The following is a 27286-nucleotide window of genomic DNA, read 5'->3' on the forward strand; positions in this document are numbered from 1 at the left end:
AACACAAAATGGTGGCACAGAACAAAATGGAGTCAGACTCGAGAATTACAAAAACTCAATTGCAGCCGACAAGAATGGGAGGTATGGTCCCTGCCTGTAACCTTCAATGCCAAGCGACACATTGCTAGTGAATACTCGCTTCTTTATTTTGTCTGTAGCTGCCACTACGGTGCTTCGGTGGTTGGGAGACGTGTAGCTGCACAGAGGCAAATTGTGCTCATGTACTACATTGCATGAGGAGGTTTGTGGTGTTTGTCTGGTGAACTCTGCCTTACACCGAGGATATCTAAGGATCCACTCCGGACCTAGATGGCTTTGTTCAAGTAAGCGTCAGGTATCTGTGCATTATTTACTGGTTGCACCTCTTTTACAATGACTGTTAGATACAGCTTCCACAAGCACTTTATTATCATTAGTGATAACATTTCTCCTCATCGATGTTGCCAACTTGCCATTTCAGCTAAAGTTATTACCGTTGCTATTGCGGTTAGTGCACGAGATTCTTACCTCATTTTTGAAGCCGTGCGAATCATATCGAGGACGTGGGCCATCTGTGAAGACACGCCAGCACTTGCTGCGAGACACTGATTGGCGCCCGAGCACGCCGGGTGCCATCCGGCTCAGCATATAGTACATGCTGCCATGTTTTGATAATTTTTTTTATCTAGCGCAAAGCTATGGTTCCTCATGATCGGTGCCGACGAAAGGCACAGTCATGTTTTAGCCGCATGCTGTGTGGTTAAAAGGAATGAAGAACTCACAGAGGAGAGTGTATGCAGCCAAGATGTGCTGTAAGATATAACCGCTTCTAAAGAAATCAAGCAGTGTTTACTGTTTACCTCTCTTTGCCAGATTCTTCAAAGTAATAGGCGACTAGCCTTTAGCGAACTAATTGTCCCTGTCTCGTGTGTCTTTTTGTTACTGTGACACGCACATCTCAACCGGCAGGATGAAAGACATATTATGTTCTATGACGTGTGACACTTCTTTTAGCTGGCAGTGCACATGGGTGCACAGCTTCATGGGACTTGAATATGACCACATTTACCAGCATACTATAGGTTTTAACCCGTTGGGCGCTCATGACGAGCTGAGCTCGTCATGAGCCACGGTGGCCGTGTGCTCATCATAACGGTCAGAACACTCGCACTCAGGGCTAATTCCCCTGCTGTGCTGAATGTTCTGAAGAAACAGGTGTGGCCGTGACGAGCTCAGCTCGTCATGAGCACACAACCACCGTGGCTCATAACGAGCTGAGCTCATCACGAGCACCGGGACGCTATGCGCGCCCCCTTGCCCCCCAGCACAGGAGGGGAATTAGCCCAGCGGCCAACTGGTTAAAGCTACAGACTTCCTGTTTTATTTCTTTTTAATGACGTTCTTGCGTTTTAAAAATTCGGCTTGATTTCTTATTTATATGTCTAGTTAGAGGAAGGATGAACTCATCCCCATGCTCAATTACATTTTAGGTTCCTGTAAAGTCACATTACTTGACATTGTAGGCAATGTATTTATAGTATTTGCCATATTCTTGCTAGGGTCAGTACGACTTCGGGAATGACTCTGTATCTTGGATCTACATACCTGGAATGCAGTTTGAGTAGCAGTACTTCGCTTTGGGGGTCTTTCAGGGTTGGCTATCCCTCACAGTAGGACCTAGGGCTAGATGTAGGTAAAAAGGTTTTACCGATTCTAAAATAACGAATTTTACTGATTCAGTATTTTAGAATCGGTACAACCTATGTAGGTAATTATTCTGTATTTTTTACTGAATCGTTAAAATTCGGTGATTACCGAATCGGTATTTACCGATTCGGTAATTGCCATTCATTGCGATGGGCCTGGAGGCCCATAGGAATGAATGGCAATTACAGAATCTGTAAATACAGATTCAGTGAAATTGTGAAATAGTCAAGGTTGGTAGGGTGTCACTTTGACACCCTGTTGCACCCCTGATTAGTGCTTGTGTGCCTTAGGGCATGTATGTGTGCCACATGGCACAGGTGTAAATGCACATATTTGCATTTACATAGGAATTCGTTATTTACCACCAACTAATAGTTGGTGGTAAATAAGGAATCCTTAAAGCCCTATAGCACTACTTACAGTGCGACCTACATTTCAAAATTCAGATTCGGTCATTTTACCAAATCGGTAAATTTACAGATTCGGTAAATTTACCGATTCGGTAAATTTACTGATTCGGTAAAATTACAGAATCGGTAAAATTACTGCATCTGTATTTTTTCATGCCCTACATCTCAGTATCCAAATACCGGTCGGTAACGGCTGAAAATCGGTATTTTCGTCCGTTACCGACCGGTTTTTGGATACCTACATCTGGCCTCTAGTTTTTGCTACTACTTTGTTTTTATGCCACTTCTACACAGTACATTAGACTTATTGTAATTTGATCCTTTCACAGAGCACATGAGCCACCGTGGCTCATAACGGGCTGAGCTCGTCACGTAAATTTACCGATTCGGTAAATTTACCGATTCGGTACATTTACTGATTCGGTAAAAATACCGAATCGGTAAAATTACGAATCTGTATTTTTTCATGCCCCTCATCTCAGTATCCAAATACCAGTCAGTAACGGCCGAAAATTGTATTTTCGGCCGTTACCGACCGGTATTTGGATACCTACATCTGCCCGCTAGTTTTTGCTACTACTTTGTTTTTATGCCACTTCTACACAGTACATTAGACTTATTGTAATTTTATCCTTGTATCCTTTCACAGGGGTCTTGTGTTGCATAACCCTCTCACAGGGTATCTGCATATGGGTGTTAGTCCCTTTTACTTTAGCTAATCACCCTTATGTTATGGGGTAGGTATTGAGTGTCAGTCCCTTTTACTTTTCGCTTTCCACCCCTTTGCCTCAGGATAGGTTATAGATTTCTGTCCCATTAACATTTTCTTCCCTTCCTTATGTCACAGGTTAGGTCATGGGTATCAGTCCCATTTACACTATGTATCCACCCATATGTCAAGTGTAGGTCAAGGGTTTTAGTCCCATCTTCAGGTACCAGCGGTACATTATTACCCTTGAAAAAGGGTGTGTCTTATTAGGTTTCAGTCCCATCTCTGCTAGTGGTTATCCTCACATGAGGGTTCTCCCTATGGGTGTCATTCCCATCTTACACTTTTCTTGTTGCTAGTTTTACATTATTAATCCCCTGTTGGGGTACAGTGTATTTTGAGTCTATACTGTTATTTTCTCGCAACATTATGCTTATATTAATTAACATTGTCAATTTGAAAATGGGGGTGGATGAATGATACTTCTTGTATTTTCCTCTCATCTTCTCTGTTTTCTTGCCTGTTCAATTCTCCTCGTAATGTCTAATCTTCTTTTCATCTTTGGAATATGGAATTATTTGGTTGTTTGTCTTCCTTTTTCCATAGTCTTTCCCTCATTGTAGTGTGACTCTCTATTTCTTCTTTGTATAGGAGGAGTTTCTTCCTTCACCACTTTATGTGTCTGGGTGTAAGTTAAGTGTTTAGTTGGTGTTGTGCTATGTCTTGCCTCCTTGCATGCCTGTCTGGCCAGTGGGTGTGTTTGGGGGTAGTCTTTGGTGCATTTTCATCAACCTTTTATATTGTTGTTTCCTTTCCCATACTTTAGTATTCTTTTTCTTGTTTACATTTATTTAAGGGCAGGATGGTTATAATTGTCTGGGTATATTTATCTTTTGTTTCCTATTCTTTGACTCCCACCTATCTTTCTGCTCTCTCCTCTTTGTTCACTTCTTTGCATTTATTCTGTTGCATTTGTGTTTCTCTCATTTACTCCTTTTCCTGGACCACATTGTTTTATCTTCTTTCAGGCGACCATATTTATGCTTCTGTTATATAAGAAAGGAGGATATGTAGAATCCTGTTCGTGTGAATGTCCTGCCATTATCTCTCCCCCTGCTCAGCCAGTGTAAACGTGCTGTGTGCTGCATGGAATGTTGGAGTGATGATGCATATTGGAATGTCGGGTGCTTGTGAGGTGAAGTGTGACAGTTGGAGAATGGGCTGAGCAGCTGGCAGGCTGCTCCTGTTGGGGCTGCTACACTAGAACTCTTCTACTTGTAACTTACTTGAATAAATCATCTTAAACTACATCCTACCTGCGTGGACTTTATTCCTACACAAATTAATTCTTAGCCTCCAGTCAACCGAGAATTCAAACTAGTCACCATCCTATACAAAATGGATGAAGGTCCAGCAACAGTGAGACAGTATCCCACACTATGCTTGAGCTCTGGAAAGAGGAAAGACTTCAAAGAATGGTTACTCGCCAATGAAAATGTAAAGCCCACTACTCAACATCACAGGAAAACAACAGTTCACCCACAAATATCTGTAGGAAGGGAGCTTCAAGAGCACCCAACTGCTGACATCATAGAGGAATATTGAGGACCGATGCCCTGGATCTAACTACTAATTATAGTCCCATAGTGAAACAGAGGCTGCAAAGTGTATATGTGTGTTGACATGCAGATTTGAAACATGGCAGTAGAAGAAAATGAAATCAAGTGCCACACATAAGTGACACTATCACACTTCTGAATGATGCCACCATTTTCTACGAACTTAACCTGAACAAGGGGTAGCATCAACTACAACTGAAAAAAACATTTGAGATACATCACAATATTCACTACTCACCTTAGACTGTTCACATACAAGGAACTAAAGGCCTGATTTTGACTGTGGCAGACATATTAAGTACCATTGCCATGGCTAAATGCTTTACTCCCGCCATGGCAAAGGTAACCTGCCCCCGCCAGATGTACAGATGTCCACTGGCCCAGCAGACATCTCTTGCATTTACATGAACAGTCATTTTGGTAGGTCATGTAAAGGCTTAAAAAGTTTGACAGATGGCTCCGTAAACTTGATGGAGCTGTGCATCAAACTACCAACTTAAGCAGATACATATTTTTTAAATAAAAAAGGCAAATCATTTTCTCCCATGGCATGGGGGACAAAAGTCATAGTGGAGTGAGGGACAAGGCTTGGCTGCTGTTTCAGCCAAAGCTTCTTGCAATTCTACCATCTGGAATTACAGACCAGTATAAATCTGCCTGGTAATTAGGGCCTGAGTTATGGAATATCCTCTACACTGAGCAATTCCAAGAGGCTATCAGTAGAGAAAACAGATAGTAATCAATACACCAAACTTCATTTAGTTTTGCTTTGGTTTTGACATTAATTTATCTTTATTTAGTTTTGCTTTGAGCTTGCATCTGTGGCTGTTCTGGTCTGAATATTTTTCATCCAATTCCAGTTATACTGTATACCCCTGCTTTTTACCACTCTTTCCAATCCCCGCCCCCCAGCACAGTCCCTTCCACCCCAAGGGCTACTTATGGAGGTTGCTGCACTGTCACACAACTCGCCAAAGGCAAGCCCATCTGCTCCCATCTGCGCCTGGACCACACACAACACCAGGACCCCTTGCCCTTCCACCACATGCTGATACGCTACCAGTGAACAACTGGAACTGAACCCCAGACACCAAAGCAACAACTGCTTCACCTCCACACCAGGATCAACCAAAGGACCCTCCAACTGAAAACACTGCTGCTTCTTTTGCCACTCAACCTACGAAGGTTCCCGCGTCACCCAGAAGACCACAAACAACCCAGAACCACTCCAATGGATCTTGCTCATTACCCAGTCCCTCTTCAAGCATGCCACAGAGGCCTGGACACCATTACCATACTCTCCGCTGGTGCTGCCTTCATCACAGAAACCTGGCTCAACCCCTCCTCAAACCTTGAACTCGCCACCCCCGATGGCTACAAGATGATTTTGTGTGACCGAACCATCAAACAATAGAGGCATCGCCATCATATGCAAGGAAAACATCAGATGCACCATCCAGTGATATCCCCAGGCCTTTCCTTAAGCATATCATCTTCTAATTACAGACAGATGAGAAGACCACAATAAAGGGCACACTCATCTGTACACCGCAGGGACCCGGCCCTTCCTTCTGCAATGCCATTGCCAACCTCATCGCCCCCTGGCCATCGACTCCTACAACTACATCCTACTTGGCAACCTCAAATTTCACAACCCCAATGATGGCAACTCCTTCGCTCTCCCAGAGAACCTGAACAAAATTGGCCTCTTCCAACTGGTCACTGGACCCACACACAAGGCCAGAAACACACTCGACCACATCTTCATCTCCAGTGACTAAATAAAATTCAGCCAGACCTTTAGAACTCATCTGGACCGACCACTACGTCGTACACTTCACCATCGCTGATGCCCCACACCCCATCAGTAAGGTTGAAACCTCCTCCCACTGAAACTGGAGCAGGGTCACCTACTCCCAGAGGACATAGGTGCTCACCTCCACCCACCTGAAGCCTCAACAGTCCTCAACCAGGCCATTCAGAACTTCTCCTGGATGACCATCTGAGCCGACAGAGTCACTCCACTGAAACCAACAAAAGCAACAAAAAAAACTCCAAACATACCAGCTGGTACACCCCAGATCTCAGGACCACCAAGGGTTACTGCTACCAACTGGAGAAGCGATAGCATGCCACGAAGAACCCAGCCGACAGAGCCGCCCACAAAACAGCCCTCAGCGGCTATCACCAGCTCATCCAGGAAGACAAGAAAGAAGCCATCACCACCCATATCGATACCGGAGGCAACCACACGAAGGAACTTTACAAAAAATTCAAGAATTTTTCCAAATTTTATCTCAATCTCGCCACACCCTTAACCATACAATATCATGCACTGTTTAAATAATGTATTTCTTTATTGAAGATTCCTTGTATATTCATTTGATGCATACTGTACTTTATGATTGAATATCTCATACATTGCATTTTAGAGACACAAAGATTTTTAATCTTGTATGTTTTTAACCTTTTTTAAATACATAATAAATCTAGATTTCTTATATTTGTTTTGTTTGTTTCCGTTTGACAATTTACAAGCTTGGCAATTAGCGTGACATATCTATGTACTGTTCAGATTGTCTAGGGAGATACCTACACACGGACAACCACCGAAAACACCATCCACCGTTCCCAAAAGCTCTGCAACACCTTCTTAGTCTACTTCTACAGCAAGTTTGCAGCCATCTATTGCAACTTCAATCCCCAACCCACCAACCTTAACCTCAACCACTTCAACCAAACAGTGAACACCAGCTAAACACTCACCTCCTGGTCCCCACTCATCCCTTATACCACCGCAGCCATCATATCTTCCATCCACTTCGGAGTACCCACCGACCCTTTCCCCCACTACTTTTTTAACCTCAGAGAAAATACCATCAGCAAGGAAATCACCAGCATCCTTAAAACCTCCATCAACACAGCAACCGTTCCGTACAGATGGAAACACACAGAAGTCAGACCCCTTCTAAAGAAATCCTCAGTGGACCCCTGCAATCACAGAAAATGATCAACTGATCTCCCTGCTTCCATACCCAACCAAAGTATTCAAGAAAGCCATTAACCACCAACTTACTGGACTCCTCGAACATAACCGCCTACTGGGCGCCTCACAATCTGGATTCTGTGTCAACCAGAGCACTGAGACCATGCTGATTGAGGCCAAGGATGACATCAGAAGTCTCCTTGACTGCAGAGAAACAGTGACCCTGAACCTCCTCGACCTCTCTGTGTTCAACCTGGTCTCCCACAACATCCTCTTCAACAGCCTCTACAACATTGGCTTACAGCACGATGCCCTCAAGTTGATCGCCTCCTTCCTTACTGGACGCACACAGAGTATTGGTCTACCTCCCTTCACCTGTGCCGCCAAGGACATTATCTGCGGTGTAACCCAAGGATCATCACTCATACACACATTATTCAACACCTACATGACACTCCTCATAGACTTCATCAGATCTCAGGGACGCACATAATCTGACAACACTCAACTGATCTCCTTGCTTGCTGAGGACCCCACCAATGCCAAAACCAACCTCTTCACCGCCATGAGTAACGTTGCCAACTGGATGAAAGACAACTGCCTCAAACTGAACTACGACAAGACTGAAGTGCTAATTTTCTGGAACAACATCTCCATCTTGGACCACAGCTGGTAGCCATCTGAACTCGGACCAATCCCTATACCGACAGACCACGCATGAAACCTGGGGATCATTATCGACAGCCAACTGGTCATGTAATGGCAAGTAAAAGAAATCACCTCCTCCTGCTTCCACACTCTTTGCATGCTCTGCAGGATCATCAGATGGATCCCAGTCAGAACAAGAAAGACCATCTATTCAGGCCCTCATCACCAGTCCCCTCAACTACGGCAACGCTCTATACTTCGAACTCTCCACCCAGCTCCTCATAAGACTCTAGACCATAGAGAACGCTGCAGCCAGACTCATCCTGGACTTTCCTGAATGATCGCACATCACTCCCCCACCTCAAAGACTACCACAGGCACCCATCCAGAAGAGATTCTAGTTCAAGGTCCTCAAGCACGCCCACAAGACCCTCCATAATCAAGTTCGATGCTACATCAACCATCGACTGAATTTCCTTCAACCCTCTCAACAACTTTGCTCCTCCTCACTTGCCCTCACCTCCTACATTCGTCACAGCCATAGAGGAGGCAGCTCCTTTGCCTACATCACCGACAACACTTGGAACAACCTGCCCCTCAACCTCCGACCAGCTCCCTCCCTGGCAGACTTTAGAAAGATACTCAAGGCCCTGCTTTTCGATGGTGACATGGCATACTAACCACTCAGATACCCCTAGAGGTTACAGTTCTGCACTCTTAAAATACTGATTGATTTGATTGATTGAAGTCACCGTTCTTGACTAGTGCAAAGAAAGTTATACCCACCCTAGAAAAAGTAGTTGCAGCATATGGAATTCCAGGTGTGATCCAAAAGAAAAACAGTCTACCTATTAATGGCCAAGAAACATTCTATTTATGAAAAATCACATTTTTTCAATCACTCTGTGGCCACAAGCAAACAGAGTGATTGAGAATTCCATTGGGTAGGAAGCTGGATTATTATTTGGAGTGGGTGACTGCCTACCTCTAGAAAAAGTCACAACTAATGTCAGGGTAAATCCTTATTGTCACTAAATTAACCAGATCTCAGGCCCTGGTAGCTATGGCACAGAGCAGACAGGCTTAAGTTCAAGCAATGTGTAAAATATTTATGTAGTACCAAAATAGTAATAAAGTGAAAACACCAATCAATAAAAATTCCAAACTGAATTAAAAAAATAGAATCACTTTTAATTTAACAAAATGGTACAACACAACGAAAATCCAATAGTGGGAACCGGCGATATGACTTTTTCAAGTTTTAAATAGAAATAGTGACAAAAAGCGCAAAGCAAGTGAATGAGTGTGGTAGACTGGGACCTAGGCCTGATATGAGGCCCACCCTGATGAAGCCCTGATAGGATATAATAAGCAGATTGATCCTGATGAAAGTCTGGACGTCAAAAAGTTCAAAAATAATTTCTAAGTCCCAACGCACAAAGAGGCTTTGTCACTTTACTAAATAAAAGTAATGACATTCCTTCTAAGTCCCAAACAACCACAGGAATACACTTCTATGGCCCCTGGGACTTCATGGGAGGGAACTTACAAAATCTCAGGGGTAACATACTGAGACCAACAGTAGTCCAAGTCCAGTTGCCAAATGCATCTGGGCAATTTAGAAAAAATACTTCTTTAAGTTTGTTGTGTCCCCATAGGCAACATGCCCTTGGAGTCCACTTTATTGTTCTGGGTACAACGAAAAGCAGAGCCAATACTTCAGGGCTCCCTTTAGGTCACAGACAGGAGGTCAAGTCCTCTTCTGGTCTTCTGAAGGTCCAGAAAGTGTTCTGAGGATGGTACCTTGGATGTCACATTTATTCATAGCACCAACTACTGGTTGGGGTTGACTCCTGTGCAATCTCTAAGCTATGGGGCAAGCTCTTGGGGGTAACGTTACCCACATTTTCAATATTTCTTGTTTTCCATACTGCAAAAAGGCCCAAAATGCATGTGCCCTGGAACTTTCTAGATGGCAAAGGTTTTGGCCCACACTAAACATGGTTCTAAGGACTGGGTGTGTGTGTGAGAGTGTCATATGGAAATTACCAGTGATCACCCATATCTAAAACAAAAATCTTGTTTGAATTAGACACTGGACGCACAATAAATGTGGAGACAGACATCTAGTGAAACAAGCACCGGCCCTCAGTGCACAGTCAGGAAATACATAATAATTGCTCTTTTGCACTGTGTGATCCCTTTCAGAGCGCAAACGTTTTACATGTGACAGAACTATCAGGTAGTATTTTACACACTGTACCAACAGGATGCCTACAACACCCACTCTGAATATTCCTCACTGTTTTGAGGAGTCATCCCTGCCCATTCCGGTCAACTGGTGAATTACATTGACCTATTGTGCAGCTCTTGGGAAGAATGTCACACTTCATTCCACACCTCATTCAGGCCATTACATAATTGGATATGCTGGAGAGCCGGTGTAAATGGGCTTCCAGGAGTGTCAGGCAGATTAAAGGTAACTTTCTAAAAGTTGCTTTCTTTTAATATTTAAAAAAATTCCAACTTTGCCATTGAATTGAATTTGTAATCACTATTAATAATATAGATGTTAAATTATTTTTCATGTGCCTCCCATTCCCAAGTTAGTATTAGGGCCATATTTATGAGCCCAGTTTCGTCGCTTTTGAACCATGCAACATTTTGCAAGAGCGGCGCAACTCAAAAATGAGAGTTATGAAGCCATGCAAGGCCACTTTGCATGGTACTGAGTGGCTTCATACATCTGGAGAAAAGCAATGCAGCGCAAATCGCTGTGCTGCGTTACTCTGCCTTGGGAAGGCATTCTATGGGTGTTGTGTGGGTGTTCCAATGCAACAGCCCTGGTTTTGACACATTTCCAGGTTTACCAAAATTGGTTGATATGGGAATGCTCCAAAAATGATATGCCTTCATAGGGGAGGCGTAGCGAGGAGAAATATCTTTATTTCTCCTCATTACTTCCTCTTTCTATGTTTACTGATTTCTGTAGCACACATAGAAAGAGGTCTATGACTCTCAGGGTTGCTTTTGTGGAGAAGGGTGTCCCTTCCTGCGCAAAAACAATCCTGCCTGCAATGTAGGCACTCTTGCACTATGGTGCAAGAGTGCCTGCGTTGGTGCTAGGAAGCCGATTATGTGCCAGCGCTGAGGAAAGTAAAGGAATGGGCTGTATTGTAATAAATACAGCAAATTCTTACCCTTTCTCTGTAACCCAGCACAGCAATGTGCTGCGTTGCGTTATAATCCTTTAAATATGCCCCTTAGTATTTTAGCATGTACTCTGGTTTTCTGCATTGTATAGCTAGGCCAGCTAGAGAGAAAATGCTTTACCAATGTAGGGACACAGTAAGATTAATTTCTACCTGTCCCACTTTTAAATATGAAGCACCCTTCCCTGTGGGCTACAAGACCTACATAGGAGTGGCTTACTAAGATTTAACAAGCATTTGCAAAGCAATCAGTCTCACCTTTGGGACATTATATGTATTTAGCTATGCAGCACATTAGCGTTGGTGCTGAAACATCTACTGTTCTTTAACATGGAAGGAAAGTAAGCACCAAACTGCGTGACACACCAGGTATGGGAACACATGGAGAGAAATATTGTCTTTCAGCGGGAAAGGGTATAGTCCAAAGCTCATTTTTTAATATAAAATCAGGGCCTTCCGTGGTTATATCACTGAAAATACAAGAGTTAAAAAAAATATTATTGTCTACGGTTGCTCGTGTAACACAATTTCTATGGACTGGAACCTAGAGAATGCTAAAGTGATTCTGGTATTTTACTGACCTCTGCTCGTCGTTTTCTATCAAGAAAGTTAAATAGAGGCAGTTGAACAAGCAGGAAGCAATTCTGGTATTTTACTGACCTCTACTGGTCATTTTCTATTAAGGTAGTTAAATAGAAGCAGTTGAACAGAAGAAAAAGTCCCTAAGCGGAAGCAGACAAGGCTGATCTCCAGAGCATACAAAGTACATACACATATAAGTATATACTAAAGTATAAACAAGAGGTCTCGAATGCTTGACCTAAAAAGGGGGCTCTTTGCCTTTGGAAAATTGTTATTTTGACAGGTCACCATGCAGGTTTTATACTCCAGCAGTAAGGCTACACACAGTAGGCCCGTAGCCATATTTGCACTAACACTGTAGTGGATGAGACAATAGGTGCTGTAGTCCACAAGAGGAATTCAACTTCTAAGCCTGGGTGCATTGTATTATATACCACATACTAGGAACTTACGGGCAGGTGAAATTTACCCGTCAGGAATAAGCCAATTTAACCATGTTTAAAGTGGGAGCACAAGCACTTTTCTCCAAGTTTGCACAGAGTACCAAAACTAGCATAACTAGTGCCCAGAAAAAGGGGAAAATCTGGGGTGACTCAACAGGTAAGGCAGATTTTCTACACATGGCATTCATAATGCAAGCGCTCTAACTAGCTGAGTTAAACCATACCCACATTCAACATGATCCTTGCAAGCAACCAAAACATTGTACACAACACCATTAGGCAATGTCCAGCCATGCTAATACTGAGACAAGATATTTTCCACACACCTTGAGAACCATTGCATTTAATTTTGAATTACTATTAACAATAGAGGGTCAATTATTTTTCTAGGCATGTCTCATTACCAAGTTAGCAGTATTAGGGCCATATTATGAGCCCAGTTTTGTCACTCATGCACCACGCAGCAACTCAGGACTAGAATTAGTAGCAGCCACACCACCGGTTTATTCTTTGGTCCATGTTGATAATACTAACCATGGGAGGAGTGAGGGGGGATTTGGCATTATATTTAGAAACTGCTTGAATTGCATTTTACAACCTATTAGAGCTGACATTCAGGATTTTTGTGAGATAGCAAAGTTCAGATTCAGAGCTACGATTATTCTGCTCTTTTCTGGCCTTCTGTTGTCTTGCCCTCCCGGCTCTAGTGGGCATTATATAGGCTTCTGGGATTAAATTCTCGAACCCTTTATTTCCAGCTCTAACTTTATTCTTTTAGGGAATTTTAATCACTATAGGGAAGATTTGGAGAGTGAAGATGTAGTAATATTTTAGATTTAATGAAGAATAAAAGGTTCTCTCAGTGGATTAACCTTCCAACTCATATGGCTGGTCATACCCTCAATGGAATTTTGTGAATAATTTTGTCTTGGAGGTAGGAAACGTCCTTCTGTTTAGCTGGTCCGATCCCTCAGCTATTACTTTTACCCTGCAATTAAAGATGGGCCAATAAGGATACAGGACAAGCTGATTCCCTGTAGAAGCTTCCACATATGGAGTAATTTGAGAATGAACGTGCTTCTCCAAGAGTTTCAAGAAAATGGGCAGCAAAGAAATAGGTCTGTAGTTGGCCCAGTTAGATGGATCTAAGTGGGATTTTTTTTAACAAGGGGAGTACCATAGTGTGCTTCCAGGCTTTGGGAAGTTACCCTCCTATAGGGAGGCATGCATAGTTAAGGGTATGTAGTGCTTACTAAAAATCTGTGGTACTTAAACAGCATTATAGCTGTAATCTGCACAAGAGTGCAGTTTTCCAAACTTAGGCCAACAGCTTTCAGTGATGTATTAATCTAGGTGTAAAGAAGTGTATCTCTACAATCCCTTTCATCATATTTGTAGTCTCTATGGCACTTTAAGAATTTTCATAATTTCATATTCTTTGGCTCAGCTCTTAATCAGCTTCCAGGCCTTTGTCACCCATTTTGGGTCACGTTAATCACTCTGCTGGCCAGCAGAAGGATTGAAGCCCCACTCAAGCAATAGAGCCAGTAAAAGTGCTTGATCCAGTTCCTGAACCAGAACGGGGTGTAGTGTAACTGTATATCTATTAAGTATCTTGTCACACTGCCCCTGGCTTGGGAAAGTCCAGGGGGCATATTATCAAGCCTGTGCGCTAAAATTATCGCCGCTTTATCGGCCGAAAACGGCCGATAAAGCGGCGATAATGGGCTTGATAATATGCTCTATCGAATTCCAATCGAAGCACATGTTAGATGTGAAGACATCTAACATGGGCTTCGATTGGAATTCCACAGAGCATATTATCAAGCCCATTATCGCCGCTTTATCGGCCGTTTTCGGCCGATAAAGCGGCGATAATTTTAGCGCACAGGCTTGATAATATGCCCCCAGGTCCCCAGAACAAAGGTGGAGGGACAGACCTCTTGGGACAGAGGGATTTCCCTTTGACTTTTTTCTGGGAAAGGTTCGGGAAGCTGTGTGAGATGGGGGGCAGAGTTTAGGCTCCCAGGGAAGCTCTTTCCATGGACCACTTGAAGTCGCCATGTTGAAACGTCCCAGAAGGCTGTGCAGGAGGACATGACCAAGTTCAGTAATCATGGGGCAGCCTAGGATTGGCCAGCAGTACTTGACTGCTAGAACATTCTACCCGCACTTAAAACCCACTGCACCAGGGAGACACTGATGAGAAGATACTGGACTAGGGAGAGATGACAGCAAGAGATTGCCCAGCTGGAAGAACAAGCCAACTGATGCGGTTGCAGAGGTAAACTGAAGGATTTCAACTCTAGCTGACCCCAGTTCTCAGATGCGTCTCTCTAGGGCCATTGGTGCTGGGCGTCTTGTGCCCCGGAGCAGTTGGGAAATTAACCTGCTCCGGTATCCTGAATGGTTCCCCTGAGAAATGCAAGCCTTTAACACTGCTGATACAAAGATTTCTTTAAAGAACCCAGGAGGCTGTAGGACATGGGGAATGTGGCTTGAGGATGTTCTGTGGCTGGCTGTGAGGAGGCTATGAAAGATGACTCCCAAGTAGAAGAGAGCATCAACATCTTAGTCAGAGACGAACCAGAGCAAAACCTGGCTCCCCAACAAAAAGTAGCATTTAGAGGCCACAAGGCCTGAAGAAAATGGCTCTGGTGACCAGAGCTCGCAATCACGAGTAACACAACACCACACGTCCAATTGTCCCCACCAGGCAAGAGAAATCACAGTTTCAAGCCTGGTCCCACATTGGGACAGGGCAGAAAAGTAAATGTGTAGCGCTCAACTGCCTGAAGGAGATAGCCCCCTGGGTAACGCCAAGCACCTGGGTGTCAGCTCATCCTTACAAAATGAATTTGTATGGGGTGGGTCATCTGTGTGGCCCATCCATGGCCAAACTCAACTATTGCTATCCTGTGGACTCTAGCCATCGTGACAAAGAGCAAGACAGAAAGAAGAGGCCAAACCAGTGCTGGGCACATTGCCTATACCCTGCACCCATGTCTGGAAAGTGGGCTTCACCAGCACACTGTCTCCTGCCTGTGGTCAGTACGATCAGGAGAAGACCACACTGCTCAGGTTACTTGCACACATCTCCCCTGAGTAGGCCTCAGGCTACTCTGCTTCGCTACCCTTATAGAGTCAAGTGCTACAGTGGGGTATATGGTTCTCAGTAAAAAAAACTTGCATCCTTATAACTTCAGAAGAACAGATATCCGTTGCAAGTAAACACCTAATTTCTTGCAGTGTTCCAAATATTATTTTTAAAAATCCAAATACCAACAGGTTCATCCATTGCAATTCCCTTCATATACTCATCCTTTGATCAGAAATAAACTTCAACAAACAAAATAAGTAATCTTTTTCAAACTGCGTAAATAAAACAAAGAAACTTAGATGTCACTGAGTAGCAATAAAAAGAGGAAGGACAGCATATGACGAGTTTTTATGTGTTACATTGTTCTAATTCTGGAATGTTGTTAGTAGTTATTGTTTAGTTTTAAGAGGGCTGATTGGAGAGATGTATGCATAATGGGAGTCTCCAGTGTATAGAATTCATTAAAAGATTAAGGCAGGTAAGGGAGGGGCTGAGAGAAGAAGACAGAACAAGGAATCTAGTATGAATGAAATTAATCAGAGCTGATGTTATAAGGAAGTGAGAGCAGAGGTGGCAGGCAGAGGTTTGTATATAAAAGGAAACAAAAATAATAATGCAAAGAGAAAAGGTGGGAACAGTAGCAATTGGAGTTCTCTAAAGGCATGTCTTTGTGCATTATGAATCTTGAAGAATACAATCTGTCATTTTGGGTCCCCTTTCTTTGCCCACAAGGCCGGTGCCTTTGATGGAGATGATGGAGACCACTTGCATCTGACGGGCATCACCATTCTCAGGTATGCAGATGTAACCCAGTAATTATTGAACATTAGAGGGATTGCAGTTCTAAACTCCTTGGCATTCCACCTGTTCTTAGCGTTCACCCAGCGGTGAATAAATGTAATAGGCCTTTAGCCTAAATCTGCAAAATATGATTTTTCTCTAACGAAAAATATTGTAAACCATTGTAACAGTGTCTTTTCTCCTGGCCCCTTATTGTGGGCATGACTCCTTATTTAAATGCAAAGTGAGAAACTTAGGAGTTGCGCTACATTTAGTTCCATTATTGAATTCTCAAATCTCAGCTTTGTTAAAATCTTGCTTTTTTACCTGAGATGTCTACCGGAGAATTTTCTTTTCTTTGGTATGCCGTTCAGTGTTATGCTTATGAACATCTTTGTTCATTCCTAATTGAATCTCTGAAATTTAGGATACACAGGTCTTTCAACTAAATTATTACTAAGATGAGACCATGCATAAAAGGTGTCTGCTAAGATCATTTTACGGCTCAGAAAATGTGTACTACAGGCAGCCAAGATCAAAGCTCAATGCTGGCTACCTGTCATTGAGAGAGTTTGATTGAATGTTACATGTTTCAGGTTCCATATTTTCCATTTTCCATCAGAACTTTATGCGGGTTTCCTTTAAAAGTAAAACTAGGGGATGGCGCCGGAATGCATAGGAAGTTTGGCTGCCCTGTAAAATCGCTCTGCCAAGGGGGCCCATAGGGAGCAGAACACTGTGACAACCACACATTAGGGGGCAAGCCTCGAGGCAGGGATGAAGCCCTGAGACCCCCAGCACCCGGTCAAGACCAGTAGGAGGCCTGCAAACATGTAGGAGGGTACGAGTTTGGCCACTGGCGAACCCATGTGCATACCAACATGGCGCCACCCGAGAGAGATAAAGCAGATGGGTGGCGCCTCATTACACCTTCAGCCTCTGGGGTCCCTGACACTGGTCAGTGAGTGGGGCAATAATCAAGGACACCACAGCTCCTCCGGTGATTGACAATTGCGCCGGTAATGAGCTGAGACACCAGCATCGAGTGCCTGCCACTCCCCCACCACTAACGGGGTACAGTGGCCACTATCCCCTGAGTGACAGATTTAGGGACCACACACTATCTCAGCTCTGTGTCAATGCAAAATGTGGTCAGTGCTGCAGTACTGAGCCGCGACGGGGACCGAAAAATTGAGCTGACAGCCCATCATTTAAACAGTCCGACTACTATCACAACTGCATCCTCCTGGAAGCGGACCACTGACCTGATGATCCTGAGAGACAATCGATAACCAGGAGTGGGCCCCATGAAACAATCATCTGACATGAGCATGTGCTAGCTGAGCGGCAAAACCCTGAAATGGCACAGAAGATTGAAAATCTGGAAAACAGATACTGGTGTGGCAACCTGCACATCAGGGGCCTGAGAGAGGGCATTCAAAAACCTGGCACAGTAAAGTACATCTCAATAGAAAGGACGTTTCTATCTGATATAAGAAGATCTTGGAGGTGGAAGATATGGAACATGCCTCGCAGCATGCAGCCTGGAATCAGTCTCTCTTTTAGGCTGATTTTGAAGACCTATACGAACCCTCCCTGAAGCTTCTTTAGAAATATGTTAAACCAGCCAGCTTTAAAAAGAACCATTTCTTTGCTATTAATAGGCTTTACTATACACCTGCTAAGATTGCTAAGTTTGCACCACTATCCTCCCCCAAATGTCTAATATGCACCCTTCTTAATGCTAAGAATCTCAAGCGCGGCAATCTCAACACACTAGCGCCGGACATCACGCTGGGTCCGCTGAGGCGCCGGCACCCGCTGAGTGGGACAGGACCCGCGGACACGGCGAAAAGATTGGTGCGACGGCCGGCAGAGACAAGATGGCCCCAGCCGGCCACTGAATGCAGACTCGCAGCGCGACAGCCCGCGGTGTACACTTTAAGCACCGCTAGCTTCTGCCGCCGCTCCGGTGCACTACCACCTCCAACGCCACTCTCAGGGACGATATCCGAGCCCGGACGGAACTCCGACGACCCCCCTCCCTCTCCGCCATCGGGACTTAAGATGGCATCCCGCTTCCGCCGCACCTCTTGGCTCCGGTGCTGAGGCTGGCACCCCCTATGGCCTGCCGACATGAGCCTGCTCCCTTGATCTTCGGTGAAGGGGATCCCCGCCATATACCGAGCAACCCTCAGGTGGAGCCGTTGCCTTCCCCACGGCTGCCTGACCCCAAAATGGCGCCCCGGAACTGCGCTGCCTAAGCTGACCAGGACTGAGGCCCGGGAACCGATTGTCCGCGCCCCAGGTGAGCCACCACGCCTTCGACTGGAGGGGGGGCTGCTCAAGAGATCCCTGCTGCTTCTGAGTGGCCGATAGCAGCGCGACGCCCCAGACGATGCCTGACCTCAAAATGGCACTGTAAAGACCTGGGATGCTTCTGGAGTGCTCCTGACATTGGCCTTCACAACTACCTGGCGGAGTGACACAGAGACCACCCCTGCTGGGACCCTGAAGGGCCCTGTTCACTGGTGACTCCACAGAACAGCGACGTAGAGCCGGCGGCGTAGCACCATCGCCATCCCAGCATAGAAGGGGTCCCAATGCCCTCCTTGTAAATGACGGCACCATCATCCACCACCATCATCTACCACCCTGACCACGCCACCACACACGTCTCGCAGGGGATACGCCACGGGCACCGGAGACCCCGCCGCAGTGCCCAGAATATGGGCATCAACATACACAGACGACCGGGGCATAGGGGTGACTATGACGGAGGCTCCTGTCCCTCTTGAAGTACCTCCGGCCCAGCAAAGCCTGCTGACAGGGTGTTCACGAACTACCAAACTACATTTGGTCTTACGCAGCCCACTTAACACCGCCTGCGGCATCCACACTGCGGAGGATATCCCCACCTCTCCCCCCCTCCATCGATATGGATGGGGAAACCTAGGGGATCTCAACAGACTACGGTACCGGAGACTGCCCATGAACAAATGCCAACCACTAGGACGACAACAGCCCTTCCGATGTCCCAGACTGACCCGTAAATATCGGACAAGCTTGATAAAGTATTGATTGTCATCGAACACTCCAGGATATCTATGGAGAAACGCTTAGGCACCCTCGCGACTGACATCAGCCTCCTTCGCGACGATCATTGCAAACTGTCTGAGAAAGTGAGGGAGGTGGAGAAAGAGCTTGCAGCGCTGCAACCCACTGTCAAGCAACACCAAACGGCGCTGCAGGAGGTCCTGCACCGCCTATCCACTATTGAGGAGCGTACGAATGACTTGGAAGGGCGGTCACGGCGCTGCAACATCCGGGTGCTTGGCCTTCCGGAAGGAATTGAAGGTGAGGTACGCGGACTACTGGGTGTCATCATTCACTCCCACAGCGGAAAGAACTACGTTCTTCTCCATCGAACGCGCCCACCGTGTACCGGCCCGCAAACCGCCACTGGGGGCACCTCCCAGGCCGCTGCTGGCGAAATTTCTGCACTTTCGGGATCGGGATGCAGTACTCCGGGCGGCCAGACAAGCAGGCCCCATACAAGTGGAAAACAAGCTGATAATGGTCTTCCCAGACTACGCCTGGGCAGTGCAACAACAGCGATCGTTGTTTCTAGAGGTAAAACGCCGACTACTGGCGAGTCACATACAGTACTCTTTCCTCTTTCCCGCCCGCCTCAAAATACTTCATAATGGCACGGCGACTTTCTTCACGAATGCGAATGAGGCACAGAATTGGGCGGACCAACACTACGGGCCACCATCCAGAATGGACTCCGCAAGGGATCCACCATTTAAATCGCCATGCACAAGGAGGCGCACCCCGAAACCACCGAACAGGAACACTAAGATGCTACCCCGGTCCGGTGCCCAAGACTCCCCGGACCTTGAACAAATCATGAAAGATAGATGTGGGGCCCTGCAGGCGGTGATTGACCTTCAGGCCCCCTCGCAGTCAGAGGACGTTGATCAAGCCCCACATTTTGTCACCTCTGAGAGGGAGGACGACAGCGACGGAACAGTCTCCGGAATGGACACAGGAACACCACCCCAGGTCACCCCCCAGACGACCGACACCATGATGGATGGACAGGGTGCCTTGTTCCCGACTTGAGCAGATCCCTTCCTCATGTTCGTCTAACTCGGATGACCTGAACCCCTGCCTTGAACCCTTACACCACAGCTATACAACGACACGCTCCAGATGGCGTCAGGAGATCCTACGAGAGCCCGATTGGCGATATGCCTCACCCAGCACGTACTGACACCCCCATTGCTTTGTTCCTTCTTTTGGTTACACTCTCCGGTTAGAGAGAGTGGGTTTGGATGCATTGCGGACTGTAATGGGTCCTCTGTATTGGGTCAGTTCCCCGACCATAGTTCAGTGTAGTTATATTCCCTGTTTCGGAACATCCCACCCTCTCATGGTCTCCTATGCAACAGGGTACCCGAGCCGGATTTCCAAATGCCGCTTAGTAGCGCCCCCACTCCTCCCATCGCAAGGGACCCCCAGGACACTGGTCCCTGGCAGGCATGGCCCTCCTGCACAACCACTATCACTCCCACATGGCGGTAGTCAAACGTAATACGGATATTAGTATCCTAACACTTAATGTCCGGGGACTTCATACACCGCGCAAGCGCAGCACTGTATATTCCTACACGAAAAGTCACAGTGCCCGCACTGTCTTCCTTCAGGAGACACTCCTCACCAGCACGGAAATCAGCAGTCCAAATGGCGTGGCACTATCTGTGCAACAGCATACTCCTCTTACACGTGGGGTGCACTGATTTGGGTTCGCCCAGGGACCCCCTTTCAGGAACTTAAACGGGTGGTGGATAAAGAAGGCAGGTATGCCCTGATGGAGGGTCTTCTGGGTGGCCGTCCGATCTTGCTGTGTAGTATCTACGCCCCGAACACAGATCAAGACAAGTTTTGGGAACATCTCACAGGATCCCTAGCACAATTCACTTCCATTCCATGGATACTAGGAGGCGACTACAACTGCACCTTGGACCTCACACTAGACCGCTCCCCCCCACCCCACACACTCGACTGCCCAGAAACAAATGGAACACTTTAGGGATTGGGTAACACAATGGGCACTCACAGACGCATGGAGAATGCAACACCCGCAGACCAAATTGTACTCCTTTCACTCCATCCCCCACAATCTTCGGGTCCGACTGGATAGATTCTTATGCACAACAGATAGCCTGCCCAAAATATGTCACACAGACTACCTAGGGAGGATCATCTCCGATCATGACGCACACATATTGCAATTAAACCTGAGACCCCCGCGCCCCCCGTTCCCACATGGCCCCTCCCGCGTGACTGTCTAGCAGACTCTGTATTCAAGCACGACCAGGGCCAGAGGACAGAGAACTACTTCGCGAATTATACGGGAACGGCATCCTCCATTCTAATTGAATGGGATGCATTTAAGGTGGTAGCCAGAGGAGAATGCATCACACAAATCGTAGGAGTAAGACGCACACTAAAGAAAGAACTTACCCACACCGAGCAGCACCTTAGGGCCGCCACTAAACAGGACGGGCACTCGGAGGAGGTGGTGGCACAGATAGCTAACGCCAGAACAGACTACATGGCGGCCTGTGTTGACCTGCAATGCTACAATTTCAGGGTATATGCTACCCCCATGCATAAGGAACGCGACAAAACAGGGACCCTCCTGGCATGGTTAGCAAAACAAGATAGCGAGGTGAAGTCCTTTACTGAGGTGCGTGACCCCTGTGGCAACTTGGTGCGGTCCCAAGACCAGATACTCTCGGCCTTTCACCAACACTATTCGGAGGTATATAGCCACCCCACCCCGTGGAGCAGGACAGCATAGACCGCTTTCTCGACCCCCTGGCCATTCCTGAGATCACGAGGGAGGACTGAAAGTCACTAGACGCGAGGATACAACCCGCAGATATCTCCCAGGCCCTGCGAGCATTGGCCCATAACAAAGCGCAGAGATTGGATGGGCTCCCCCTGGAATATTACAAAACCTTCTCCCCCTTATTAATCCCCCAGACTGGAGCAATGTACACCGCTGCACTGGAGGCCAGGGAACTGCCGAAATCCCTCCGGGAATCGGTCATTGTGACGTTCCTGAAACCCAACCGTGATCCACAGTCGATGTCCTCGTATCGCCCTATCACACTCCTCTCTACTGATTGTAAGATTCTCTGGAAGATTTTGGCGGACAGGTACACGCAAATTATAAGGCCACTGGTACACCCCGACCAATGAGGTTTTGTCCCGGGCAGAAACATATCTCAAAATATACGCCGGCTCTTCCATGTTCAGGACCAAATAGGGGATGCCCACCCCAGAGCAGCTTGCCTCATCCTCGATCTTGAAATGGCCTTCGATACCCTCACATGGCGTTACCTCTTCTCGGTACTACAACAACTAGGCCTCGGCCCTACGATCCTGGCTTACATTCAGCTCCTATACACTAAAATCACTTCACAGGTGCGCATCGGGTGCGGTATTTCGCCTGAATTCGCGGGGCACGAGACAGAGCTGCCCGCTCTCGCCTCTGCTCTTTGCCCTCGCGCTGGAGCCATTGGCCATTCGGCTGCGCTGGGAGGGTGGGAAGTTGGGAATCCCTATAGCAAAAACCACACATAGTGTCTCCATGTACGCTGACGATCTCCCCTCATATATATCAGAGACATCACTGCTGACTTAACGCCCATTTGGACCACACTGACCGAGTTCGCAGGAGTCTCCGGGTTGCATGTCAACTGGGAGAAATCCACAGTTTACCCGCTGCATCCACATTCTCCCCCACGTCTTGTTAGACTGGGTGACCAAACCATCACCTGGAGCTCAGAGGCCACCGATATTTGGGGATTCGTCTTTATCACACCCCAACTGATATTTATGACGGTAATCACCGAAAGGCATTAGCCGGTATCAGAGCCTCGGTGGGATTCTGGAAGGGTCTCCTCCTAGCCCCGGTTGGCTGGGTGGCTCTTGCCAAAATGATCATGGTTCCGAAACTACTATACTACTTTACGAACCTGCCCATCATCCCGCCCAGAGGCTTTTTTTAAAGAATTAGATATCCTCCTTGGCACCCTGATCTGGGGGACAGGTAGACATAGGATAGCGCTCACAAAGTTGCAACTGCCAACCACACAGGGTGGCCTCGCCGCCCCTTCCTTTGAGTCATATTTCCTGGCTGCCCAACTCCATTGGCTTTCTATTGGACAGCCGGCAGACACCTGGGAGAGACACACACCGCAAACGGCCCAGTGCCCATCCTGGAGCTCTGTTGGCTACTCTTGCCAGGCACTAAGCCTAGACGCACTTATCCCCTACCTGTCACGGTTGCACGCAAGTGTATGCTAAAGATTCACCGGATGTCGTCCGGAAGAGCCCCATACTCCCCCTTCTTCCTATAGCTGGATGGCCTCGGCAGGAACACTACTACACATCCCACATGCTACGGGCATGAACGGACTGTGGCATCACAGAGGCAGAGTCATTGATCGAGGATGGCCAGCTTAGACCATTCCAGCGGTTGTCAGAAGAATGTGAACTTCCAGTTGGCCAGTTCCTACTCCATCGCCAGCTCCTCGCACACTACCGTCCGCATAGCGACCTCTCGACAGGGGAACCGCCTACACATCCAGTCATACACACAATTCTACATATGGGGACAGGGCGACACCTAGTCACATGGCTCTATAAGGCTATTAGGGAACTCAAAAATGTACCACTAGAGACTCTCCGAGCCACTTGGGAGGAAGAACTAGGCCGGTCCTTGCACAAGAAGGAATTGGACAGAGCTCTCGAGTACCCCAAGAAGGTATCCCGAAACGCGCTTTTTAAAAACATAAAATTCTATGTTCTGCACCAGGCCTACCTGACGCCGGCGCGTCTCCAACGCTTCTATCCCGATACTCAGTTTTCGCATCCTAGATGTCAACTGCACGCGGCGAACTTCCATCACATGTTTTGGAGCTGCCCCACATTACATGTATACTGGCAACACATACATACCTCCCTCAGAGCACTCACTGGACTGATGTTCTTGGACACATGGGACGCCTGTGCATTAGGCCTTTACCAGAGAAAGAAACAACACAAGGTGCCTCTTAGGTTCGCCTCCCTAGCTATCCTCTTAGCAAAACGAAACATAGCCATACACTGGTGATCCCCTACGGGTCCCCAGATCGAGGCTTGGGTGGGCGCAGTGAAGAAATGGGCACTAGCGGAGGAGGAAACACTGAGGGAGGAGAAGGTGAAGGGGATACGCAAACACCCCATATCCATGGATTGGGCCATCCTATTACATCAATTTACACAACCACTGACTCAGGACGACTTGCCGGGGGTTTCCCACGCATCACAAATCACACTATCGCAGGGACACACAGTGGCCACGAACACCTGACTCCCGCCATACGATGTACCCGCAGCTACCTGACAACAATGCTCGACTAAGGGCTTACAGAAGGAGCCACCTGCCAGCCCCTAGGCTATGTACGGGTCCCAACCTGCACCCCTGATGCCCTTCCTTATTAAGCTGTCATAAGCGCATACACCATCTGCCGGTTGCACCCGCTCTTGCCACCCTGCATACCATGAACCCCCCCACCCCCAGTTTTTTCCCCCAGTTGCATCTGGCATGTCCTCATTGGAAGACTTTTATGGTACCTGAACACTTACTCTGTAATGGCATGGTCGCTAATGTACTCTGCGATACACGCTAAGAGTCGAAAGTATACGTAAATGTTATTCAATTTACCATGTCATGGTTAAAGTTAAATTTCAATAAAAACAAATGTAAAAAAAAAACTTCTCCCTGGTAATATTTGAAGATGATGGCGCACTTGGAAAGAATCCATGTGTTGCAACACTTTTCTTAACTTTAGGCAAATGTCCAGGTTTTTTGAGACAACGGTCAGGTCATTCTGCAAAGCGTATTTATGCTCCATTTACAGGCACTTCTGAAGACTGAAATGTTTTAAGCAATTTATCAGTTTCTGTCAGGCAGCACAGGAGTGGGAAGGCTGCCTGCGTCCAGCACAGACAGAATGGGGAGGAGAACAGGAGGAGCTCAGGGTGCCAGTAGGGAGTTATAGTTAGGACCTAGTTTCCATAGGAAAAGCATTTTTTTATTTGCCAGTATCTTTGGTGCCGTTTGACGAATGTTCGCAAATTTTTCAAAACTAAGGGGGTGCTCGGATCAGCATCTGTCTTGAAAGTTTCAGGGTGATTCATCAAGCTGGACCCGAGAAAAAAGGGGGGTCCCAAAACACATTTTGTCCTTGTTAATTTCCATAGGAAACTTTAGACAAGGCTACAGCCCAAACTGCTGAATGGAATTGCATACAATTTGGGGAAAAAGTAGCTCTCTGTTGCAGCCCCCCAGCCCCCACAACACCTGGGGGCTTTAAATTTGATGGAAGGGGGCGCACTGTCACCCTCGTGGAGCCATCCATGTCCCTGGGGACCGCCACCCCTAAGGGCAGCTCCAGAAGGGTCCTGGGGTGCCCACTCCCAGTACACTGCAGTTTGCTAGGGTGGGAGCACTGCTCCCACTCAGGGGTATTGGAGCTCCCCCACGGTCCCCAAAATTATGGCCATTCCCCTTGGGATGGGGTTACCGGGGCTAGAATTGGCCTCAGGAGGGGGCCCCTTCCAATTTTTTTTAATAAAGGCAGGGCAGGCCTCGGGGGAGGGGCTCCCCGAGGCCAAATGTGGCCCAGAGTATTAGGGTCACGCGCCCCCCTCTTTTCAATATGTATATATACATATATTTTAATGTCTCAGGCCATGGGGAATGGGATCCCCAGGGCCCAAAAGGGTCAAGTGAAGGGGACAACACAGCCCCACTTCCTCAAATGAAAAAAGCGGAATCCGGGCAACTCGCTGAAGGCCCATCCCCTCCATGCACCATTCTTGGCCACAGTCTCGACCAAATCTGGTCTTCGAGCCTACCAGTTCACTCCATTGACATAAAACCTTGCAGCTGGTCTGGCCATTTTAACATAGGCTTCTCATTCCATATAGACAAAGTCACCCAATTCAAGCTGCAAATTAGCAGGACCACTCGGAAATGGAATTCTATGGATATGCCAGCTTTTTTAAACTCTTTAAACACTTCCCTTCCCCCACAGAGTACTGATGTGGAGGTAGCAGACCTTAGGCTTAAAGAATGGCTAAACACAGCCATCAATGTCCATTTGCTTTGGTCGCTCCAGAAGCATGGATGCTCATAAATGGTTTACACCTGAGCTAAAAAAAATTAAAATGGAAGTTAGACAACAGGAGAGAGTATGGCGATCTAACTATTGCCCACAAGCTAGGGCAGCCTACTGTCTAGCTAGGAAAGCATATCAAAAAATCTTACATAATCAGAAGACTGTTTACTTCTCAACGAAATTTTTAAGTTCCACCAATAAGTCGAAAGAAATTTTCAGAATTGTGAATGAATTATGTAATGACGATAGAACCTCCCCTCCGGTAGTCCCTACACAAACACTCTGAAATTCCCTAAATAACTTTTTTAGCGAAAAGATACTTGCGATTAAACAGAATATATCCAAACTCCCAGTTTGCGCCCCTTTGGATGACAGCTCTTTCAACCCATCAACACTACACTTTTTTCCTCTCATCGACCCAAAAGTTTTTTTAGACCTATTGACTAGAGTCAAATCAGGATCTCCTGAGGATGTCTGTCCCCCTCACATCATGAGGGAAATTGGTCGTGCCATTCCCCACGGCATGATACCATTGCTCAACAATTCACTCATGTCTGGGACGGTCCCCCGCAGTTTCAAGCAGGCCTTATTGATTCCTCTTACTAAAAAACCTGGTATAGACCCTCTCGACCTCACTAATCACCGGCCTATATTCCTCCTGCCCGACCTATCAAAGATTTTGGAGGCTCATGTCACCAACTGCCTTTCAAACTTTGTGGAAGATTCTGGTTATTTGCAACCTAACCAGGCAGGCTTTCGGCCTGGTCATTCCACAGAGGCAGTGATATTGGCCGTCCAGAACACCTTGAGGTCTAATGCCGACAAAAATCTACATCAGGCTTTGGTGCTTCTTGACTTGTCTGC

Source organism: Lissotriton vulgaris, chromosome 7 (genome assembly GCF_964263255.1).
Source record: "Lissotriton vulgaris chromosome 7, aLisVul1.2, whole genome shotgun sequence".
Lineage (NCBI taxonomy): Eukaryota > Metazoa > Chordata > Amphibia > Caudata > Salamandridae > Lissotriton > Lissotriton vulgaris.